This window comes from Hyla sarda, chromosome 3 (genome assembly GCF_029499605.1).
Source record: "Hyla sarda isolate aHylSar1 chromosome 3, aHylSar1.hap1, whole genome shotgun sequence".
Classification (NCBI taxonomy): domain Eukaryota; kingdom Metazoa; phylum Chordata; class Amphibia; order Anura; family Hylidae; genus Hyla; species Hyla sarda.
The window spans coordinates 67219534-67242246 of NC_079191.1; the positions used below are offsets into that span (position 1 = coordinate 67219534).

General features: G+C 41.8%; 1 long non-coding RNA gene across 1 annotated transcript in view; it reads left to right on the top strand.

The window, feature by feature from the left end:
* Positions 1 to 4714: 4714 nt before the first annotated feature.
* Positions 4715 to 22713, top strand: part of LOC130361374 (uncharacterized) — a 49593-nt gene continuing 31594 nt past the window's right edge. Inside the window, exon 1 of the long non-coding RNA XR_008890986.1 lies at positions 4715 to 4755. This is a non-coding gene — a long non-coding RNA (uncharacterized LOC130361374). The remainder of the gene's footprint in view (positions 4756 to 22713) is intronic.

Genomic DNA, 22713 nt, shown 5'->3' on the forward strand with positions numbered 1-22713 from the left:
TCCGGCGTCTGATGACATCACTCGTGCGCTGGAGCACAGAAGGAAGGGTCCAGCTTCTTGCGTCTGCTGGCTAAATGAAGCCACAGGCACAAGAGTGATTGACAGGGTGAGGAGCCAATGGCTCTTATTATGGCATTTAAATGTAGGTGCCTCATTAGGAGGCATTCCAGGACAAAGGAACATCACCCCAAAAGTGGAAATGCCCCACCGGATTCGGGACGGTTGACATACCTGTCCCTGCTCCATGTTCCAGTTCTCCTGCTATCTCAGGGATCTGTAGTGTGACCAATTTTGTTTAATATCCTCATTAGTGATATTGCTAAAGGTCTAGATGGTAAGGTATTGTGGTATTGGTCTTTTTGCTCATGACACAAAGATATGTAACAGGGTTGATGTTCCTGGAGTGATACGCCAAATGAAAAAGGATTTAGGAAAACTAGAAGAATGGTCAGAACTCTGGACACTGACATTTAAAGGGGTACTCCACTGGAATTTTTTTTTTTTTTTAATCAATTGGTGCCGGAAAGTTAGACAGATATGTAAATTACTTCTACTAAAAAATCTTAATTCTTCCAGTACTTATCAGCTGCTGTTATGATCCACAGGAAGTTCTTTTATTTTTGAATTTCCTTTCTGCCTGACCACAGTGCTCTCTGCTGACACCTCTGTTCATTTTAGGAGCTGGATATTTTTTCTATGCGGATTTGCTCCTACTTTGGACAGTTCCAAAAATGGACAGAGGTGTCAGTAGAGAGCACTGTGGTAAGGCAGAAAGGAAATTCAATAAGAAAAGAACTTCCTGTGGATCATAACAGCAGCTGATAAGTACTAGAAGGATTAAAATATTTTAATAGAAGTAATTTACAAATCTGTTCAACTTTCTGGCACCAGTTGATTTTAATGTGGATAAGTGCAAGATAATGCACCTGGGACATAAAAACCCTCGGGAAAAATATAGAATATTTGACACAGTCCTGACCTCAGTATCTGAGGAGAGGGATTTAGGAGTAATTATTTCAGAAGACTTAAAGGTAGGAAGACAATGTAATAGAGCAGCAGGAAATGCTAGCAGAATGCTTGGATGTATAGGGAGAGGTATAAGCAGTAGAAAGAGAGAAGTGCTCATGCCGCTGTAAAAAACACTGTTGAGACCTCACTTGTAGTATTGTGCGCAGTACTGGAGGCCGTATCTCCAGAAGGATATAGATACTCTAGAGAGAGTTCAAAGAAGATACTAAGCTAGTACATGGATTGCAGGATATAACTTACCAGGAAAGGTTAAAGGACCTTAACATGTATAGCTTGGAAGAGAGAAGAGACAGAGGGGATATGATAGAGACTTTTAAATACATAAAGGGAATCAACATGGTAAAGGAGGAGAGCATATTTAAAAGAAGAAAAACTACCACAAGAGGACATCGTTTTAAATTAGAGGGAAAAGGTTTCTGCAGTAATATGAGGAAGTATTACTTTACTGAGAGAGTAGTGGATGCATGGAATAGCCTTCCTGCAGAAGTGGTCGCTGCAAATACAGTGAAGGAGTTTAAACATGTATGGGATAAGCATAAGGCTATCCTTCATATAAGATAGAGATAGGTATAAGGCTATCCTTCATATAAGATAGAGATAGGTATAAGGCTATCCTTCATATAAGATAGAGATAGGTATAAGGCTATCCTTCATATAAGATAGGGATAGGTATAAGGCTATCCTTCATATAAGATAGAGATAGGTATAAGGCTATCCTTCATATAAGATAGAGATAGGTATAAGGCTATCCTTCATATAAGATAGAGATAGGTATAAGGCTATCCTTCATATAAGATAGAGATAGGTATAAGGCTATCCTTCATATAAGATAGAGATAGGTATAAGGCTATCCTTCATATAAGATAGAGATAGGTATAAGGCTATCCTTCATATAAGCTAGAGATAGGTATAAGGCTATCCTTCATATAAGATAGAGATAGGTATAAGGCTATCCTTCATATAAGATAGAGATAGGTATAAGGCTATCCTTCATATAAGATAGGGCCAGGGACTATTCATAGCATTCAGAATATTGGGCAGACTAGATGGGCCAAATGGTTCTTATCTGCTGGGGCAGACTTGGAGCACAGGCAGAGCTTCCTGATATCACTGTGATAGCCTGGGGGAGTAGGGTATGGGGAGTGTAGCTGTGCGGCGATTAAAGGATGCTTGTTAACCCTTCCTATTCGTAACACCAGGGTGAGGGCTCCTCAGTAATGCGATAGGGAGGTAGATAATAAGGGAATGTCCACACCCGGAGAGTTTGCTGAAACAGTTGTAACTTTTACTGAAGATTTTATGCAAGCTTCATAACCGGAAAAGTTGCTATACATGCAAGCTTTTTTTGGAGATTGACAAAGGTTGGGACTTTAGCAATTTAGAGTCTTTAGGATAATATGCACTGTTCCACTGGATTTAGGGGATTTAGTTGCGGTCCAGTAGTCACGCAAGCTTTAGCGGAGGTAGGTTAGTCCAGCATCCACGAGAGCAGCAACCCAAGAGAGTGATAATTGGCCACAGCTCCCTTATATGGGCAGGGGCTGGACTAGTGCTAATTGGTCCATACTTCTGTCAATCACCATTACAAAGGATTATGGGCAACACGTGACCCAAGGACCTCCAAAGGTCCTCCAACATACCATAGAGGATATTCACATGGTCAAATAACCGAAGGTCCTGCAACGCTAAACAAGGTAAGTATTATTACTTAATATGTACATATATCAAGACTGTAGAATTAGAGTAGAGGAGAGGCGACTAGGGGCTGGGGGACCCTACCTGAGCGTAGTTACTCTGACTTTGGGGACCACCACACTAGGTACGGTAAGCAATACGGTACCGGAACACCACATCACCACAGTGGGACCCAGCAGAGAAGCAGGAGCAGTGACGTGAGGAAGCTCCGCCCATGCTCCAAGTCGACCCCGAATGAAAGATACGGAGGAAGATAGCAGGAGAACGGGAACACGGAGGTGGGACAGGTAAGTATGGTTGTCATCAGTGTTACCTGCACTACCTGTCTGTACTGACAGGTGACACTGATGACAGGTTTCCTATAAGTTGTATCTTTTATTGTGGATGCATTGGAAGAATAGAAAAATAAATACTAAGAAAAGGTTAATGTGACTAAAGGAAAATATGACTAAAAAGTAAAATCAAAGATGTATTCACAGTTATCCCTCATCTCCAGCAACGTTTTCCAAACAGTGTGCCTCCAGCTGTTGCAAAACTACAACTTCTAGCATGCCCGGACAGCCTTTGGCTGTCCGGGCACGCTGGGAGTTGTAGTTTTGCAACAGCTGGAGGCAAATTGTTTAGACAGCCTTTGGCTGTCTGGGCATGCTGGGGGTTGTTGTTTTGCAACAGCTGGAGAAATATGTTTGGACAGCCTTTGGCTTACTGGGCATGCTGGGAGTTTTGCAACAGCTGGAGGCAAATTTTTTGGAAAACACTGATCTAAGGGGGGGAGGGGGGGGGGTTGGTGGGGGAGTCAGCAGAATGATAACTGATTTCCACAACACGGAATCTCCAGGGGCCGGAGACAAATGCTCCATCCACAGGCTCTTACTGACAGGGAGGCCGCGCTCTGCCAGAAGTAAAAAGAACTTTATCTCAACTTTATTAAACTTTTCCTGGAATGATAGGACGGTAATTAAGAAATCTCCAAAATAGACTGAGCGCGCTTGTCTGCCAATATTTCCGATACTCCCAGCGCACCCGGCTGATCAGTGCAGCCCATAGTGACGGCTCACACTTACACTCACTGCGGGAGGGATTTCTATTCCCCGTACTGTGATTCTCTATAATGACTGCTCTCGTTTATTCCTGTATATGTGGATATAGTAAAACATAGCAGAAAAAATGAGCGCGCTGAGATCTCCGTCACGGGGTGATACGTTGTCTTAGATCTCTCAGTTACGTTCCTGATCAATTCTTTCCCCTGTAATAGGATCCAATAAATAGCAAAGTTACAGCAGACATATTAGGAGCTATGGTTTGATCCCACAGTCACCCGGGCTGCATTGAAATGTGTGATAGCCTGGGGGAGTAGGGTACATGGGGTTTAGCTGTGCGGTGACTAAAGGGTGTCTGGTTAACCCTTACTATTTGGGATGCCAGGATGAGGCCTCCTCTGTACTGGTAGTCCTACCACCACCCTTCCCAAGAGCGATAGGTAGGTAGAGAATAATTGACTGTCCACAACCAGAGAGTTTACTGAAAACAGTTGGAACTTTACTGAAGATTTTATGCAAGCTTCATAACCAGAACAGTCTCTACAAATGCAAATTCTCTTGGAGATTGACAAAGGTTGGGACCTTTAGCAATTTAGAGTCTTTAGGATGATATGCGCTGTTCCACTGGATTTATGGGATTTAGTTGTGGTCCAGTAGTCACGCTAGCTTTAGCAGGGACTAGTTTAGAACTCACGGTTTAGTTCAGCTAAGGCCGGTAGGTTTTCTGGCCTAGCGTGTCTTTGAAAGTTGCGCAGATCCGTCCTGCTAGTTCAGCATCCACAAGAGCAGCAACCCAAGAGAGCGATAATTGGCTACAGCTCCCTTATATGGGCAGGGGCTGGACTAGAGCTAATTGGTCCAATACTTGTGTCAATCACCATTACAAAGGGTTATGGGTAACATGTGACCCAAGGACCTCCAAAAGGTCCTCTAACATACCATAGAGGATTCAACATGGTCACATAACCGAAGCTCCTGCGACGCTAACCATGTAAGTTCTCTATATATTATATTAAATACACACATTATTAAATACATACATATATAAACACTATGGGGGAGATTTATCAAAACCTGTGCAAAGGAAAAGTTGCCTAGTTGCCCATAGCAACCAATCAGATCGCTTCTTTCATTTTCCACAGGCCCTTTTGAAAATGAAAGAAGCGATCTGATTGGTTGCTATGGGCAACTGGGCAACTTTTACTCTGCACAGGTTTTGATAAATCTCCCCCTATAGAATTAGAAGAGAGGCGACTAGGGGCTGTCCCACCTGGGGGACCCTACCTGTGCGTAGTAACACTGACTTTGGGGACCACCACACCAGGTACGGTATGCAATACAGTAATGGGACACCACAAATGCATGGCCCCTGCTCTCTCCTCCCCCTCTCTGTTTTTGTGGCTCCTTACTGAGTTAATTACATTTTTTGCAAGAGATTAGATTATAACCTGTTTTATTTTCTATATCTTCTGACCTTTTATTTCTCCCTGATATAAACAGTGCTATTGGAAGAGATCTATCAAAACCTGTGCAGAGGAAACATTGACTAATTGCCCATAGCAACCAATCAGATCGCTTCTTTCATTTTTGAAAAAGGCCTCTGAAAAATGGAAGCAGCTATTTGATTGGTTGCTATGGGCAACTGGTAAACTTTTCCCCTGCACAGGTTTTGTTAAATCCCCCCATTGTGTTCTTTCCCAATATATAAGGGATTTTCCAAGATTTTTTTTTTGTTGATAGTCTATTTCCAAAATAGACTATTAAAAATTAGAAAAAAGTATTAGAAATAGTTTTTACTTTATTTATTATTTAATTTTTATTATTATAAAGTAATAATTAATAATAATAAATAATAATAAAGTAATAATTAATTCTCGCCTGCCAGATTGGAGGAAGATCACTGGGAAGGAGCTGACACCTGTTTTATGGTGCACTTTCTCACTAAACCATTGGGTAAACAGCGCAATCCTGGCGGTTCTTCTATGGCCTCAGGCAGCTACAGTGCAAATATGGCCGCCACTGCTACTGAGAAGGAGGCTGTAGGCTCTGCCCACAGCTCCTCTCAAGCGCACCCTGCTCCTTAGGCGCACCCAATGGACATGGACACCGCTATTCCTCCCTCCCCGGACCTGTTTCAACCTACACCCAACCAGGAGACAGAAACTCTATCCCCAGGTACCGGAGGTGAGACCGGGGCGGGGGGGGGGGGGGGGGACAGATCTTACTAAGACTACACAGAGAGTTACCGAAATAGAAGACAGGGTCCAGAAGATAGAGGACACTTCCACTGCCTCAGTGTCTGCTCTTAAACATGTTATGCAAGATGCTACTTACCTCAGAGACCGTATAGAGGACTTAGAAAACAGATCCAGGTGCAACAACCTGCGCCTGGTCGATCTGCCTGAACTTGTTAAGCCACAGCAGTCGTAGCAATTCTGCGAGACAGAGCTTCCTGAGGCCTTAGGCCTCAAACAACGGAGAAGAGTAGAAAGGGCTCACAGAGTTGGCACACCTCCGCAGCCACCAGCAGGCAATCACTCACAGAAAGAGAATCGTCCGAGGCAGGTGATAATGCATTACATAGACTACAATGACAAAGAAGAAAATCTGCGAACGCAAAACCCCACTTCTACTACAAGGTTGTAACCCCTTAAGGACGCAGCCCATTTGGGCCTTAAGGACGCAGACAATTAAATGTTTACGTTTTTGCTTTTTCCTCCTCGCCTTCAAAAAATCATAACTCTTTTATATTTTCATCCACAGACTAGTATGAGGGCATGTTTTTTGCGCGACCAGTTGTCCATTGTAATGCCATCACTCACTTTACCATTAAATGTATGGCGCAACCAAAAAAAATACTATTTGTGTGGGGAAATTAAAAAGAAAACTGCAATTTTGCTAATTTTGGAAGGTTTTGTTTTCACGCTGTACAATTTATGGTAAAAATGATATGTGTTCTTTATTCTTTGGGTCAATACGATTAAAATGATACCATGATTCCATACTTTTCTATTACTGTTGCGCTTGAAAAAAATCGCAAACTTATTAACCAAATTAGTATGTTTAAAATCCCCCTATTTTGAAGACCTATAACTTTTTCATTTTTCCGTATAAGCGGCGGTATGAGGGCTCATTTTTTGCGCCGTGATCTGCACTTTTTATTGATACCAAATTTGCTTATATAGAACTTTTAATCCATTTTTTATAAAAAATTTTGGGAATAAAATGTTATAAAAAAGCATCTATTTTGGACTTTTTTTTATTTTTACGTTCACGCCGTTCACCATACGGTATCATTAACATTTTATTTTAATAGTTCAGATATTTATCGATGCGGCGATACCAAATTTGTATATAAAATATTTTTTTAACACTTTTTGGGGGTGAAATAGGGAAAATGGGCAATTTACATTTTTTTTTGGGGGGGGGGGGGGGTTTCACATTTTTTTTACTTTATTTTTATACTTTTTTAACTTTTATTTTTACACTTTAATAGTCCCCATAGGGGACTATTTATAGCAATCATTCGATTGCTAATACTGTTCAGTGCTATGTATAGGACATAGCACTGATCAGGGTTATCAGTCATCTTCTGATCTGGTCTGTGGGAAGGCAGATCAGAGAAGAAGACGCCGGAAAGGCAGCGGAGCCAGGTGAGGGGACCTCCGTCTGCCATGCAGGATGATCGGATTGCCGCGGCAGCGCTGCAGGCGATCTGATCATCCATTTTAGTGACCGCGATGCTGCAGATGCCGTGATCTGTATTGATCACGGCATCTGAGGGGTTAATGGCGGACATCCGTGGGATCGCGGGTGTCCGCCATTACAGGCGGGTTCCTGGCTGCGATCAGCAGCTGGGACCTGCAGCACATGATCCGGGCATCGCTCTGATGCTCTCGGTTATGCTTAGGACGTAAATGTACGTCCTGGTGTGTTAAGTACCAACACACCAGGACGTACATTTACTGCACTCATCGTTAAGGGGTTAAAGTTGTTTTACTCACTGACTACTCTGTTGAAGTCACCAAAAAAGGAAGGCATTCAGTGCAGTGTGCACCTTCTTTTTCAAAAAAAGGCCTCAAATTCCGCTTGCAATACCGTGTTGTGCTTCATGTTCAAACACCTGATGGGCTCACCCACACATTTCATCCCTAATGTTCCTGACATTGGTTTGTCCTCTGGATACACTACTGCTTGAGCAGTTCCATGTTTTCTGAGGAACTCTCTATGCACCGGTCTTTGCTATTCCTATTCTTGTTTGATAGAATACCCCAGGGCGTTATTCTAGTATGTTGCTTCTCCATACTTGATTATAGCTGGTTACCCCATATACTAGCTGATATAAATAGATATGTGATCTGAGAGGAGAGTTTTTGCTGCAATTTCCTCCCTAGCCTTTTTTCTTTCCCCCTATTTCCCACACCCGCTTTCCCCATTTTCCCTCTTCCTCCCCCCCCCCCTTCACCTCCTCATTCCTCCCCTCCCCGTTTCTCTACCTACCTCTCCTCCCCTCCTTCACCCCTTTCCTACCTTTTTACTACTCTCTGGCACTTCGTTGTCTGTGGCAGATGCCCACACTCATATGAATTTGGGGGTGTTTACCTGACTTCTTATGTCCAGAGTCCACATCGACACCTTTCCAGCTTCAGGTTCTTTAAGGTATTTCAAGTACAACAATTATTTACTGTATGTGAGTAGTGTTGTGGAATGTTAAGGGGCTGTGTTCCCACCAAAAACGCATGATGGTACTTAGACATCTTCGTAAACTGAAGGCAGACATTGCCCTATTGCAAGAGACTCACCTGCCAGAATCCGACTTCCATCGTATGAAAAAGCTATGAGTGGGCACAGTGCCGGGTTCAGCTTCTGTTGACCGCAAGGCTGGAGTTCTTCCCCTGGTCAGCAAACATTTTCAACATAGTCTTACAATCACAAAATGACAATGAGGGTAGACTACATTCATTCCTACTAGAATCTCCTAACGGGATTTTCAGTATATACAATATTTATGGGCCTAACATAAAAGCATAACAAAGCATACTGTGCTTCCTTGGAATCCCAGATTCTGGTAGATCCAGTCCCTGCTAAAATAGTCGGAGATTTTAATTCTGTGATACACTCCTCAGAGTGTATCACCTACTGGTGTTGGATACGAGTTGTGACATGATCAGGTACTTAATTTGACAATGCTAGCTGGGCTTGGTTAGATGCGGTGTTGGACGCTATGTATATCCAGGGGGCTTTCCGCACCCTGCTACAAATTATTTATCCCTCCCCGAAAGCTAGAATTGATATACCATGGTTTCTTTCCCCTCTCTTCCCACTAAGTAAAGGCACCCGCCAGGGAAGTCCATTGTCCCTCCTTCTATTTAATCTTGCTCTAGAACCCCTAGCACGTTACTTAACTACCTCCACGTTGTTTCAAGGTATCAGAGTGGGTGAAGCTGAACTTAGGGCATAGCTCTACGCAGATGATGTCATACTATATATACAAGATCCTGTTAGGGATGTCCCCCGCATCTTGGATACATTGACACACTATGGTGTGTACTCAGGCTACTGAGTAAATCCAGTGGAAAACTTTTTTTTTTTTTTTTATCAACTGGTGCCAGAAAGTTAAACAGATTTGTAAAATATGTCTATTAAAAAATCTTAATCCTTCCAGTACTTATTAGCTGCTGAATACTACAGAGGAAATTATTTTCTTTTTGGAACACAGTGCTCTCTTTAATGTCCATAAGTCCTCCCTTCTGCTTCTAAAAAGACCATCCCCTGGATACGCCTTACACACCCGCTCTTTGGGAATACCAATTGCTCCACAACATATCACATATTTAGGGATAAAAATATGTAAACTACCCCAATCTTTGTATGCCCTAAACTACCCTCCGTTAATTGATAAAATCCAAATGGACTTACACAGATGGCATCGATTGCCTTTGTCACTTCTAGGCCGCTGTCATCTGCTTAAGATGTGCAGCTTTGCAAAGCTGCTTTACCCACTTCAAACCATTCCGTTGTTATTGAAACACACAGATGTCAAGTTATTGACGTCAACGTTCACTAAATTTATTTGGGCTGGAAAGAAACCCTGCATAGCCTTACGGACCTTACTGCTCCCTGTCTCAGAAGGGGGAGTAAATTTCCCTGATATCATAAGTTACAATTTAGCTTGTCTCATGAGACATGTTATGGATTGGTACCATAATTCCTCGTTCTACTCTAACATGCTTTTAGAATCTGCCTTGGCTGCCCCATGGCATCTCCTGGCATTACTACATTGTTCACTTTCCTCTTTGCCTCCAGTCATCAAAGGCTCCTTAAGGACACTATAGCCACATGGAAAGAACTAAGACGGCAAATGGGGCTGTCATATACATGCTCCAAGCACCTTCCACCCTGGTATACGCCAGACTTCATAGCAGGGCGGGGCAATACTTTTTTTCACTCGTGGCATCAGAAGGGAATCAATTGCATGGGTGACCTTATGAATAAGATAGATAAACGTTGGTATACAATATCTGAACTATCTGCTCAATATGAAATTCCCTCTTCTCATTTATTACAGTATAGCCAAATATGCTCTTATTGTAGATCTAAACTTCAAGATCTTAACAAGGAAGCAGTCCCTACTGATTTTGATTCCATTCTCACCTCCACGAGTGATAGATCCGTCTCAGATTTGTATACCAGACTACGAAAGTGGGGAAAAAATGGGCGACTATATTACAAGACCCAACTGTCACTGACCATATTCTGACGGGATGGACGGATTTTAGAACGCATGCTCATAATGGAAAATGGAGGGAGACTCAACTTAAGTTAATACACTCGGCTATCTATGCATTTACTATTCCACCATCCATGAGTAACCCTTCTAGAATTAATCATTGTCCGAAATGTAAGTTGACAAGTGCTGACTTGTACCAATGTATATGGCGATGTCCGAAAATACAGTCCTATAGGAAGTTGGTTTCACAACTACTAACTGATATCTGTTCATATGATGGTACTTTATCGTAGTTACAGGGTCACAGGGTTGTTACCCCTATGCTCATCTACCTCCGATAGCACATGCTGTCATTATCCTTGCCATGTCACACATATTACGTGAATGACTCTCACCATCCCCTCCTAAAATGAAACACTTGCTTGAAGCCCTGAAACACTTGTTCACCCTGGATAGGAGGGATGCCCTTCACCACAAGGAAGTAATGGCAAAAAAGATATTTACTAAATGGAAACTGTTCCTACCCCGGTACGACGCCACCTCAGAACTCATATCTATAGTACGCCCCTTTGAATCTACACAATGGTACACTATGGCAGCATTGGCTGGATCTCTTGGAGCACTGAAAATCCCATGATTTACATAATCCGGTTGTTGTACTAGATACCACTGATTTATGTATATGACACCTAATGATGTTACTATAATGTTCTTTGAAGAACACTCTTGTACTGGACTCTGGATGTTGGCTGCCTGTTTGTCTTGTCAGTCGGTCTGTCTGTATCCCCCTGTATGTAGAGGGTGTCTTGATGTTGTTGATATAAGTTATATTCCTGTGCTCGCCTGCGGGGCTAGTATGGTTTATTCTAGGTTAGATTTATTTATATATTTCTGTTAATAAGCCAGACAGCTATACACATTTCTGGTCGACTCCATCTTTAATGGAATATTGAACTGAGCTTCTGCACCAGTTATTATTCATGTTTTCCTCACCACGTATTTTTGGACTTCCAACAGATGAATATGATGCAATGGTACGTCTACTCATTTTCATTATCGGTAGAAAGCCTATTAGTCAGTTTATAATATTTACTCTGTATATGATGTCAAGCTTGTATTGTCTATCTCATATACTGCCTGTTATTCAGTTTTTCTTCAAAATAAAGAAAATTTTCTTTTACCCCCTTAAGGACCAGGTTTTTTTTCCATTTTTGCACCTAAAAATCCATATAATGGCTGATTCTTTGCGCCACCAATTCTACTTTGTAATGACTTCAGTCATTTTACCCAAAAATCTACGGCGCAACGGAAAAAAAATCATTGTGAGACTAAATTGAAAAAAAAAACACGCCATTTTGTAACTTTTCGAGGCTTCTGTTTCTACGCAGTGCATATTTCTGTAAAAATGACACCTTCTCTTTATTCTGTAGGTCCATACGGTTAAAACGATACCCTACTTATATAGGTTTGATTTTGTTGGACTTCTGGAAAAAATCATAACTTCATGCAGGAAAATGAATACGTTTAAAATTGTCATCTTCTGACCCCTATAACTTTTTTATTTTTCGCATATGGGGCGGTATGAGGGCTCATTTTTTGCGCCGTGATCTGAAGTTTTTCGGTTTAATTAATTATATATTTTTATAATTCGGACATTTCCGCACGCGGTGATACCACATATGTTTATTTTTATTTACACTGGGGTTTTTTTAAATGGGAAAAGGGGGGTGATTCAAACTGTTATTAGGGAAGGTGTTAAATGATCTTTATTCACTTTTATTTTTATTTATTTATTTATTTTTTTTGCAGTGTTATAGCTCCCGTACTTCTATTTAAAAATCTTAAAGGGGTATTCCAGGCCAAAACTTTTTTTTATATATCAACTGGCTCCGGAAATTAAACAGATTTGTAAATTACTTCTATTAAAAAATCTTAATCCTTCCAATAGTTATTAGCTTCTGAAGTTTTCTGTCTAACTGCTCAATGATGATGTCACGTCCCGGGAGCTGTGCATGATGGGAGAATATCCCCATAGGAACTGCACAGCTCCCGGGACATGAGTCATCAGAAAGCAGTTAGACAGAAAACAGCGACTCAACTTCAGAAGCTAATAACTATTGGAAGGATTAAGATTTTTTAATAGAAGTAATTTACAAATCTGTTTAACTTTCCGCAGCCAGTTGATATATAAAAAAAAAGTTTTGGCCTGGAATACCCCTTTAATCCTTCCAGTACTTATAAGCTGCTATTTGCTCCACAGGAAGTTCTTTTCTTTTTGGATTTATTTTTTGTCTGACCACAGTGCTCTCTGCTGACCCCTCTGTCCATGTCAGGAACTGTCCAGAGCAGGAACAAATCCCCATAGCAAACCTATTCTTCACTGGGAAGGTCCTGACATGGACAGAGGTGTCAGCAGAGAGCACTTGTGGTCAGACAGAAAGGGAATTCAAAAAGAAAATTACTTCCTGTGGATCATACAGCAGCTGATAAGCACTGGAAGGATTAAGATTTTAAAATAGAAGTAATTTACAATTAACTTTCTGGCACCAATTGATTTAAAGAAAAATGTTTTCCCGCGGAGTACCCCTTTAAAATAACACATGTATACGTTTCATACAACTTAAACACTATTAACCCAACGTCTATTACCAGATTAAAGAGGTTTTACGGAACCTATCAGTGATTTCCATGGGTCTGACCAGTCAACAGAATGAAGGAGCCTCCTTCTTTGCTTACACAGGCACAGCGCTATATGTACAGCAGTGGCAGTGCCCAGTACTGCGGTTATAAATTTCATAGATGCTTCAGGAGTTGACTCTATTGGCGATATAGAAGTACATCTATTTATAGGGATTATCCAGAAATAGATAAGCAGAGCTGATCTTTTCAAAAAAACAGCACCCCACCTGTCCTCAGGTTGTGTGTGGTATTACAATTTGTCTCTATTCACTTCAATAGGACTGAGCTGCAATACCGCACACAACCTGAGGACAGGTGTGGTGCTGTTTTTGAAGAGATCAGCTATGTGTGTATCCAGCTCACCGCTGGAAACATCATATCTATGGCTATCATCTCTATTACATCCCTGTATAGCAGTGTTTAACCCCTTAAGGACCGGAGGTTTTTCCGTTTTTGCATTTTCGTTTTTTGCTCCTTGCCTTTAAAAAATCATAACTCTTTCAAATTTACACCTAAAAATCCATATGATGGCTTATTTTTTGCGCCACCAATTCTACTTTGTAATGACGTCAGTCATTTTGCCCAAAAATCTATGGTGAAGCGGGAAAAAAAATCATTGTGCGACAAAATTGAAAAAAAAATGCTGTTTTGTAACTTTTGGGGGCTTCCGTTTCTACGTAGTACATTTTTCGGTAAAAATGACACCTGATATGTATTCTGTAGGTCCATACGATTAAAATGATCCCCTACTTATATAGGTTTGATTTTGTCGGACTTCTGGAAAAAATCATAACTACATGCAGGAAAATTAATACGTTTAAAATTGTCATCTTCTGACCCCTATAACTTTTTTATTTTTCCGTGTATGGGGCGGTATGAGGGCTCATTTTTTGCGCCGTGATCTGAAGTTTTTAACGGTACCATTTTTGCATTGATAGGACTTATTGATCACTTTTTATTCATTTTTAAATGATATAAAAAGTGACCAAAAATGCACTATTTTGGACTTTGGAATTTTTTTGCGCGCACGCCATTGACCGAGCGGTTTAATTAATGATATATTTTTATAATTCGGACATTTCCGCACGCGGTGATACCACATATGTTTATTTTTATTTTTATTTACACTGTGTTTTTTTTTTTATTGGAAAAGGGGGGTGATTCAAACTTTTAATAGGGGAGGAGTTAAATGATCTTTATTCACTTTTTTTTTGCACTTTTTTTTTGCAGTGTTATAGGTCCCATAGGGACCTATAACACTGCACACACTGATCTTCTATGTTGATCACTGGTTTCTCATAAGAAACCAGTGATCAACGATTCTGCCGGATGACTGCTCATGCCTGGATCTCAGGCACTGAGCAGTCATTCGGCGATCGGACAGCGAGGAGGCAGGTAGGGGCCCTCCCGCTGTCCTGTCAGCTGTTCGGGATGCCGCGATTTCACCGCGGCTATCCCGAACAGCCCACTGAGCTAGCCGGGATGCTTTCGGTTTCACTTTAGACGCGGCGTTCAACTTTGAACGCCGCGTCTAAAGGGTTAATAGCGCGCGGCACAGCGATCAATGCCGCGCGCTATTAGCCACGGGTCCCGGCCGTTGTTAGAGGCCGGGCCCGACCCGCTATGACGCGGGGCCACGCCGTGGCCCCGCGTTATAGATCGGGAGTGGACACATGACGTTCCAGTACGTCATGTGTCCTTAAGGGGTTAAAGGGATACTCCGGTGGAAATTCTTTTTATTTTTTTTTATTTTTTTATCAACTGGTGCCAGAAAGTTAAACAGATTTGTAAATTACTTGCATTAAAAAAATCTTAATCCTTCCAGTACTTATTAGCTGCTGAATACTACAGAGGAAATTCTTCTCTTTTTGGAACACAGAGATCTCTGCTGACCTCATGGGCACAGTGCTCTCTGCTGACACCTCTGTCCATTTTAAGAACTGTCCAGAGTAGGAGAAAATACCCATAGCAAACATATGCTGCTCTGGACAGTTCCTAAAATGGACAGAGGTGTCAGCAGAGAGCACCGTGCTCATTATGTCAGCAGAGAGCACTGTGTTCCAAAAAGAAAATAATTTCCTCTGTAGTATTCAGCAGCTAATAAGTACTAGAAGGATTAATATTTTTTAATAGAAGTCATTTACAAATCTGTTTAACTTTCTGGCACCAGTTGATTTAAAAAAATAAAGTTTTCCACCGGAGTACCCCTTTAACAACCAGTGTGCCTAAAGCTGTTGCAAAACTACAACTCCCAGCATGCCCGGACAGCCTTCGGCTGTCCGGGCATGCTAGGAGTTGCAGTTTTGCAACAGCTGGAGGCACACTGGTTGGGAAACACTTCTGTATAGACTAATTTAAGAACTATAATCTACAGGCTATATAAATTTTGTCCGCTTTCTATTATTGCTTTTTGGTCTTTTCCCATTATATGTCTTTGAAAACATATCCAGGTTTTATTAGTGACATCACGTTATGTTCTTGCCTTGCTGGTCATTGTGTAAGTGGCGCAGAACACCCGTCTCTCCTTCTCGTGAAGAATAAACACAATATCCTAACAATTCTGGTTTTGTTTTTCAGCTTTTTTTTTTCTCCATTAATATGATTTCAGTCAATATACTGTGCTCTGCTGCCACCTAGTGGCCTCCTTTGCTCTTAGTCAGACTGAACTGCTCATGTTTTACGCTTGGGCTCAGTACGGCAGCTCAGGGCAGCCCTCATGATATTTGGGTGTTTGTACCAATTCAAAACTCAAAAGGGGGTTATTGATATAGGAAGAAAAAGAGCCGGGTTACCGAAAATAACGCGAATAAGGCTTAATCATGAGTGTATTCACACCACGTTTTTGCAATATAATTCCCGTATCAGGTTTTTAATGAAAAACGGATTCCTAAAAAACCTGATTAAACTGTATCAAAATGTGTGTACAAATTTTAACCCGTATAGGATTTATAAAATTATGTCTGGTTGCATGCGTTTTTAAAGGGGAATTCCAGTGGAAAACTATTTTTTTTTTAAATCAACTGTTGCCAGAAAGTTAAACAGATTTGTAAATTACTTCTATTAAAAAATCTTAATCCTTCCAGTACTTATTAGCTGCTGCATAATACAGAGGAAATCCTTTTCTTTTTGGAACACAGAGCTCTCTGCTGACATCATGACCACAGTGCTCTCTGCTGACATCTCTGTCCATTTTAGGAACTGTCCAGAGCAGCATATGTTTTCTATGGGGATTTTCTCCTACTCTGGACAGTTCTTAAAATGGACAGAGATGTCAGCAGAGAGCTCTGTGCTCATGATGTCAGGAGAGAGCTCTGTCTTCCAAAAAGAAAATAATTTCCTCTGTAGTATTCAGCAGCTAATAAGTAATGGAAGGATTAAGATTTTTTAATAGAAGTTATTTACAAATCTGTTAAACTTTCTGGCACCAGGTGATAAAAAAAAAAAAAAAAAAAAAAGTTTTCCACCGGAGTACCCCTTTAACTTTTCATTCTATTCGGTGTGCACTGCACATGTGCAAACTCAAAAACCGTATTGTGTAAACCGGATGGAACCATATGCACATACGGTTCTCTACGATTCTCATTGACTCCCATGTTAAAGGAACCGTATACGGTTTCAATACGGTTTTTCACTCGGACAAAAGAACGTGGTAGGCTATGGTTTTGGGTACAGTAAAAAAAAACGGACAAAACTGTACAAGTCTCAAAAAGTACACAACCAGATGCATCTTTTGGCATACAGTTTTTAATGTAGATTCAAAGCATACGGTTTTCAATACAGTTTTCAAATTTCAAATGTTGTGTGAACGCAGCCTAAAATAAAAAGTTAATATCGCTATACCTGTCCACAGGTCTTTTATGGTATTGCAGTTCAGCCCAGGCCCTATAGGTGCCTGCACGGGGATCGTGCTATGTCGGGTAGAATACAATTTCTTATGATTTGAGCAGCGATGTCTCTGTGTGGCTCGTATCCAATAGAGATACTACACGTGACAGCGTGCCGGTAAGTAGGTGAATTCAGTGCGCTCTGCGGCGCTGGAGATTTCTTATATGTGTCCCACTCAACCCTGACGGCACAGGGATAGAGATAGGTGAGTGGGATATAGATAGTCTGATATTTGTAATCCTATAGGTGTATGGAGCTGAGCTCTGCAGCACTGGATGCCCCTCAAATGTGGACCACTCTACCCCGGCGGCACGGGGGAAGTTTGAGTGGGTTTAGGGGTTTTGCACACTGTGCCTCTTACCAGCAATGTCCTGGAGCGAGGTTACCAGGCATAGGTTTTTACCGGGGAGACGTCTGCTGACAGGCAGGATGTGTGCAATCTCGGGAACGTGCTCAGTTATAGTTTTTGTGGTCCGATGGATTATGTCAAGTTTGCCAATATTGGGGTACAGATGGTAGAGGCTAGACACGTTTCTAGGTACTCATCTACCTCTTTATCAATAGCTATTCACTTTGCATGATTGGTGATTGCTGGGTATCATCTTTTTTACCAGTTCACCCATCCGGTGTCCAAATTGAGACACCGGATGGCACCAGACAGGGGAACGCAGCAAGCTGTGCACGTTGTCATCAGTTGTGGCATTTGTTGCATTGAGATTTAGGCATAGAGTTCACCTATGCTGAATGCCAGACATACTGTATGTAAACCCAGCCAGTGAGCAAATTATACTCAGCCTTGGCCAGTGACCCAGTTATGCTCTTGTATTTTGAACTTAATTCTATCGTACCCACTACAATTCCTCAGTCAATGGAGGGATAATTTCTTCATCTCCAAAACCCTGGGAAGTATCATAGAGAGCCATGATCTGTGCCTGCACCCAAGTGCATTCTCAAGTGTGAGGAACCCCAGTAAAAACCAACTACTCACTAAACTTCAGTCTGCCTTTTGGTTACCAATGAGAATGGAAGTTAGTGTCCACAGTAGGGTGCCGCTACAATATGCATACAACACACGGCTAAGACATTGTCCAGTTGCCTAATGTTATATTGGGAAATAGTGGTTGGAGGATGTGGGGAGTTGTAGCTTCACAACAGCTAGAGAGTTGCGTATAGAAGACACTGATGTAACTAGTAGAAACACTAAAGATAGAATACAAAGAGACAAGGATTCTTCCTAAAGAGAATTGAGGATTAAACAAACTAAGTTATTGCAGTGATACAGAAATCCAGACCCTAAGACATTGCGCAAGAATTGCCAGCGACCGGGATTTCACTTCACTTACATTAAGAGCTGCCTTAGATAGCTCCCACATACTTTCGGTGTTGAGAGCATTTTTGGTGACGATTCAGTAAAGCCAATGTGTTTCTAATCTCCACGAAGCAAAGAGGAAAAAAAAAATCCTCAGCAAATCCGGAATAAGTTAGTGGCTGACACACAATATGGCGGAGAGGAGGTTCGCAGCGGCTGCTTCGTTTCTCTTTTGACACAATTATCTGTGAACATTTTATTGATTGTGTCACTAAGTTCTGCCCTTGGATCCTCCCGCAGATTATGTTTTCACTCTTGAACGGGATTGTTGGCGGACAATGCCAAAATGGCTCCGGTCGGGGATATCTGATGTATGATGCAATGCTAGAAACATATCAAAAACAGCTTAAACATTGTGTTTAATAACCTCGCAGCCATGCCAGCACCTAAGATCCACAAACTGAAGTCATCCCTGCTGCTTACAATCTATGTGTCAGGCTGAAACACTGACTTTAATAAAAATGTATTAAATATACGCCTTATAATGTATCTGGATCACAATAGACACTTGTGTGTTTATTTTCTTAATGCGGTAACGCTTTTCCTCCTAATGGTCGCTCTATGTGTAATGGTCGGAACGTGCAAGGTGCCAAACCGGTGCCTGGATCATCAGACTAGACGTAATGTTGACCGGCAGATGCCACGTAATCTTCTGAGAGCTCCGTGTAACACAGAAAAGACTTGAGTTTAGATTCCTAAAGGCGTTGTTTTTCGTTCCATTGATGACTTGCTCATTTTGGGGGTTTGCTGCCTGGTTCTTCTGCAGATTGCAGCTGATCCTTAAAGGGGTTCTCCGCCACTAGACATCTTATCCCCTATCCAAAGAAGAGGGGATAAGATGTCTGATCACTGGGGTCCCACAGCTGGAACCCCCGCAATCTCTGTGCGTCACCCGGTGTTTGTTAAGAACCTGGATGCGGGTGGCGGGGGTCGTGATGTCATGGCAGCACTCCTCATTACGTCACGCCACCCCCCCTCAATGCAAGTCTATGGGACGGGGCATGGTGGTAGTGGGATTCCCTCCCAGAAAAAAGCAAAAATTGCATTTATTAGCAAAACATTAACATTTCATCAAAATGTTTTATCTCCCTTTCATAGAAATCATGGCTTATAAATAAATAAAAAAGACCACTAGGGGTTACCATACATCCAGAACATAATCCTGTCCAGCTGCAGCATCATCTTTGTCCAAGCTGAAATACAGGCTGGGACAGAGTCCAGTAAATGAGTGTGGGACTAGCACTCTCACTCCTGTCCTATCTATCAGGATGAAAACAGAGAGGAAGGGGTTACAGAGCAGCCTGCAGTGACTGGATGAAGAGGCCCAGCACAGCAGACTTAGAGAGGAAGTGAATGCTTCGGGCTCAGTGCTTGCCTTGGACAGGCCCCTTCCCGAGCAGTGGATGTCAAAATGAGTGAGCAGCAGAACAGAGGAATTTGTGAGCTAAATACAGATGCTAGACACATAAAAAGATATGTAAAGAATTTGCATGACCTAGTGAGAAGCATAATTTTTCTCTGTGATATGACAGGTATGCTTTAGAAATCAAAGTAGCAAGAAAACTCACAGCGCAGCTCCTCATGGCTGCACAGATGTGGATAATATACCATATGAGCTATATTGGACCTTCTCTTTACTCCTATATTCATAGAGTCTTTAGGGTGGCATAATGTTCTTAGCAAACAGGGGTCAAATTTTCAAAAACTTGAGATGTTGAGGGGAGTTCTTTGTATACTGTGGTTAGTCCCTCCTACAAATGGAGCAAGGAAAGTCAAATGGTAAACTGCCGAGAGGGTTGTGGGTGCCTAAGGTTTATTGATGCACATGGGGATTGAAGGCTAGCTCAACTTGTCTGACCCCACAGAAGAGCTACTGCAGTCTATGTTAGAGTAGCAGTGGTATTCCCTACTTACAGTGGCCTATTTCAACAGGATAATGCACCCATTACACAGTAATAATAGTTCAGGAATGGCCTGAAGACCATGAGAGGTGTTTATTTGGCTCAAATTTCCCTGATCTCCGTCCAATCGAGCATCTCTGCGTTGGCCTCCAAAAAAGTCAGATCCTTGTTCCACCTTACAGGACTTTAAATACCTTGTGCAAACATCTTAGTGTTAAAAGCCGGAATGGGTCAGAACTGGACTAAAGCTGGTCACACATAAAGGATTTTTGGACTTACAGAACATCTTGTCGTTCATAGTTGGTCCATGAAGGGTGTCATCTTGGGCAACAATACAAACAAAATTGATCATTCTACCGCAACAAGACTGCCATGATCTTCCTGTTATGTGGCATGTGACACAATACCCCGATTACCTCTCCCTGGGGATGAGGCACCAGGTCAGGTCACGTAATGGAGAAGGCTATCCTATAGCTGCACTATTGGGCCACCAAAAAGAACCATAAAGGGAGAGTCACTACTCAAAAATCTCTGCTACTTTGCACTTGTTTCTATTCATGATCATGACCTCAAGAAGAGTTCACAATGTCCAAGAGCCCTGACAGCCAACACTTGCTGACAAAAATAAAAGGACTCTTGGCAACCGTGCAGTCATGGAGTGTGATCCAGCCATTAGCACTGCAGTGTGATTTAGGTCTTGAGATGATTTACTGTGGACAGTCCCTTTTACTATGGTCAAGAGAAGTCAACTTGTCATGTAACAGTGTAAAATACAGGGGATTACATGCTGGAAAGTGTGGCTTATCCACCTCCTCTATACACAGACACTAATTCACTCAAGAAACACTAAAAAGTGTGAACCAGAATTACTGACACAGATGACCCAAGGGCTGGACCTACGTCAACTTCTAGCTGCTCACAAAGCCCGTAGCTGCCTATTATTTATATGGATCAATTTCAATACCTAATAATACTGCCACAGACAATCTAGAGTTATAAACGTAGCCTTCTCACATGCCAGAAGTCTTAGAATTCCTCAGTATTTCTGTCTAAATACGTATTAGTTCATTATCCTGAGCTTACATTAGAATTCTGCAGTCTCTTTCCCTATGTCAAACAATAAAGGTCTTTCCAACGCCACAACCATTGAAGTGTAAGACTTGGAAGATGACGAATGAATAGGAAAGAAACAGCACAAACAGAACTAAAAAAAAAATAGTCAGGGCTGGGTTCCACAATGGAAAAGGACTAAGGCAATGTGCGGACAACAGATGTTTCTTTCAGATAAATCCATAGCAGGTGTGTGGCAGTAATAAGAGACATACAATGGGCTTTATGCTGCTGACTTTTCACTGGTTTTGGATAAACCCCATTCAGAGGTCCACAGCAAGTCCAGACGCCTCAACATTGTGTCCGCATTCATTCTGCAACAAAATGAGATTCCTAGCTTCTTTTTTTCCCCTGTTATAAAAAATCTGCAACGTGAATTCCTATTGAAATCAATGGACTGTGGTTTTCAAATGGATCCATGTGGAATTTAAAGCTGGCAATTTAAAGAGTCTAATATAGTCCCCTGAGGAGTGTACTGTCACAGGTGCACGAAACGCGTAGGGACAGGTTCCAGTGTGGGGCCGCCCTTTTCAGGGCAAGTAACACTTGCCAAGAAGGGTGAGACCAGGGGTACCCTAGGGAGAGGTTCCCAACCCTGCTTTTTGGCCCTTAGTGTCACACCACCAGATAAAATCCTGCAAATGTTTATTATATGCACCGTTAACTGTATATACACATAATACTATAGTTTGGTTTTAAGTGTGTTTATTAAAGGTTAAGTTTTACATGCATACCCTCCTGATGCTATTGTAATAGATTGCAAAGGTACCATTATATACTGTATTATTACTTGGGTGACAGCATCCCGACATTTATGAAGTCAATAATATTCTTGTCAATTTATATAGTCATATAGTTTTTTGGTGGATGCATCAAGGTACTTCTCCTTGTAGATTTCTTAAGAACAACCATCATTTCTTAAAGAGGTTGTCTGTTTTAGAAAACACATTTACATATATTGGGGGAAAGGGGTCCCTGTTCAGGATCCTTATCTCTCGGCCAGATTAGAGTGGTTACAAAGAGCCTGTACCCCTCCCTCTAAGAATATTTTCACACTTAAAGGGGAGCTTCGGTAAGTGTCTGATCGCGGGGTCACCCAATCACTGAGACACTTCCCCCCCCCCTTCATGCATGGAGCGACCACCGCACAATGCTAAGATCAACACGTCTCCTCCATCTCTATGGGAGAGCCAGAGATTCACGAGCGCTGTATCTCCGGGTCTCCCATAGAGATCCATGGAGGAGGTGTGTCGATCACAGCTGCTCAGAGCCAGA